Source organism: Sceloporus undulatus, chromosome 1, assembly GCF_019175285.1.
Source record: "Sceloporus undulatus isolate JIND9_A2432 ecotype Alabama chromosome 1, SceUnd_v1.1, whole genome shotgun sequence".
Taxonomy (NCBI): Eukaryota; Metazoa; Chordata; class Lepidosauria; order Squamata; family Phrynosomatidae; genus Sceloporus; species Sceloporus undulatus.
Window position 1 is genome coordinate 354,391,251 of NC_056522.1, and position 2,981 is coordinate 354,394,231.

Sequence of the window (2,981 nt, forward strand, 5' to 3'; positions counted from 1 at the left end):
CGCAGCTGTAGGCACGCCCCTTAGGGGTGGTTGTACAGCCCTTAGCCAGATAATTCACAGATCCTGCTCCGTTCTCCACCAGTCATGAATGCCCAGGGGGAGCTGAAGTGGCTAAACAATAAGTCTGGATGGGATCAAGAGGAGAGTCATAGCATAGTTCTGCTGACAGAGTGTTTATGCTATGTCTGTATGCAGTACAGATCTCAATGTTTTTGGATCTCTGTAGTTGCTCTGCTGATAGAGGAATTTCCGTGTGTATCCCTTTCCAACCTTTTCTTGATTCCTTTGCCACCACAATAGCTACTTGGGGTCATGACAGAGTGTTCTGAGACTTTCGGACAGAATTGCAAAGAAAGAAAAGATGATCTTCTCTGAGTTGTCAAATGGTTTTCTGACATTTAAGGATGCTGTGGCACCCTTGGGTATCTTATGGCACTACAGTTGCCAGATTTGGCAGGAGTGTGGTGGCAATGCGTAAGTCGGGGAAATACTATATGCTTCTAGAAGATTTGTATCTATGGGATCCAATCATGTCCTGAACCAAACTGTTGCCAACTTCTGATTGAGATGAATCTTGTTACAGTTATTCACTTATCTCGCTGAAGCTTACCTGCCCTGAATACTTGGCTGGAAGCCCAGACCTTAAATCATGCCAGCTGTACATTCTGTCCATGAAAATGGAAACACGATTTCCACAAAAAGTAAAATATAGGATCAAAGATGCAGCTGGACTAAAAAGGACTGTCCTTATAAGCAGGAGGAGACTAGGTGTACGTGACTGATGGCTCCAATATGTGCCAAACAAGAGCTATATCCATTGCATCATGGTTTACTTTCATCCCTCATGTGTCATCCATATTTGCTTTGTTTAATGGTTAATTGGAGTACTTATATTATTTAAGGCTGGTATATGCTGTAAATGACAAAGCGAGCATTAGCTTTCCCACTTCAGTGCTGTAAGAATTTGCTGAATTCTGTAAGTATATATACATTTTTCTCTATCTTCCTCTTTATGAGCTAGACTGAGTTGGATATACTGGTCAAGATCTGGTTTGGGAGATATAAAGTTCCAAAAGGTGGAACTATGACATGTTTCCTACTCAACCCACCCATCCCATTACTGGTAACTTAGGCCTGATACACTCCTCCAGGAAGTGGTGTCTTCACAGCGATTCTAGGGCTTGGGAGCAAACATGATAAGGATAATGTATGTCTTCAAATTATCCTCATTATCTTTTCTCTTGCCTTAAAGTTTTAAAGTCAGTTTTTCATCAGGCTAATTATTACATTATTCCGCTTAATCATTGGAGTCCAGTGGATTACAACAATAAACGAGATACAGTTAAAATTCTAAAAATCACTTATGCCCCCCCCAGTATAAAAACATGTAATACTAAAAAGAGATTAAACCAGAAAGACATTAAAACAATAGTTAAAACATCATCATCATCATCATCATCATCATCATCATCATCATCATCATCATCGCTGTTCAAGAGTAGTGGGCTGTGAATTAATTATATATAACAAGCATGGGTTCAATTTTTTCTGTTAGTCCCAACTAGAGTAGAGGAATTGAATTAACTGGATTTACCAGTGCATTGATTCACAACTCAACAACTGATTTTGTTCCCATGGAGAATATCAGCCTGTAAACCAATGGAAGGACGGAAATACGGTAATCATTACCAGCTAAAGGATGCTGGCACAGATAGCTTCCTTTTTAGCATTGTAAAGCTTAACCATTTTTGCTTGTTAAAGAGCAACCCCTTTGTGATGCTGCTGTTCAACGGTATTCTGTTGGTTTTGGAAGAACTTATAACAAACCCATTGAATATCATAAAGATTTATTGGGCACATTTTGGGAAAGGTAACTTGCTAGATCTTGTGTTTGGGGCACTTTAAAGTCAGTGATAGAGATACAAAGATGGTTAGATATGGTTTGGACGCTATTCCAGACTAGGTCCACCTCTATTTACCTGTCTCGCCCCCTCTTTCTCCACCCCCTTTTCCATCCTATCTGGACCCTGCTATAAATTTCTTACAAATCTTCTATTGATTTTAACTGTTATTTTATACTATTGTTTTAATGTCTTTCTGGTTTAATCTCTTTTTAGTATTACTATGTTTTTATACTGGGGGGGGGCATAGTGATTTTTAGAATTTTTAACTGTATCTCGTTTTATTGTTGTAATCCACTTGGACTCCAAATGATTAAGCGGAATAATAGTAATAATTAGCCTTGATGAAAAAACTGACTTTTAAAACTTTAAGGCAAGAGAAAAGATAATTGAGGATAATTTTGAAGACATACATTATCCCTTTATCATGTTTGCTCCCAAGCCCTAGAATCGCTGTGAAGACACCACTTCCTGGAGGAGTGTATCAGGCCTAAGTTACCAGTAATGGGATGGGTGGGTTGAGTAGGAAACATGTCATAGTTCCACCTCTTTGGAACTTTATATCTCCCAAACCAAGATCTTGACCAGTATATCCAACTCAGTCTAGCTCATAAAGAGGAAGATAGAGAAGAAATGTATTATACTTACAGAATTTCAGCAAATTCTTACAGCACTGAAGTGGGAAATGCTAATGCTCGCTTTGTCATTTATCAGCATATACCAGCCTTAAATAATATTAAGTACTCTCAATTAACCATTAAACAAAGCAAATATGGATGACACATGAGGGATGAAAGTAAACCATGATGCAATGGATATATTGCTTTTGTTTTGGCACATATTGGAGCCATCAGTCACGTACACCTAGTCTCCTCCTGCTTAATAAGGACAGTCTCTTTTTAGTCCCAGCTGCATCTTTGATCCTATATTTTACTTTTTGTGGAAATCGTGTTTCCATTTTCATGGACAGAATGTACAGCTGGCATGATTTAAGGTCTGGGCTTCCAGCCAAGTATTCAGGTAGCAGGTAAGCTTCAGCGAGATAAGTGAATAACTGTAACATAGATTCATCTCAATCAG

The 2,981-nt window shown here is 38.7% G+C and overlaps 1 protein-coding gene across 2 annotated transcripts in view; it reads right to left on the reverse strand.

The window, feature by feature from the left end:
- The window catches only part of LOC121923896 (alpha-1-antiproteinase-like), a 60,592-nt gene extending 57,935 nt beyond the window's left edge, over nucleotides 1-2,657 (reverse strand). The window contains exon 1 of one of the 2 annotated variants that reach the window (XM_042454832.1): nucleotides 2,550-2,657. The gene's annotated coding sequence lies outside the window, so the exon portion shown is untranslated. The remainder of the gene's footprint in view (nucleotides 1-2,549) is intronic. The other variant, XM_042454848.1, reaches the window with a different exon arrangement.
- Nucleotides 2,658-2,981: the final 324 nt, after the last annotated feature.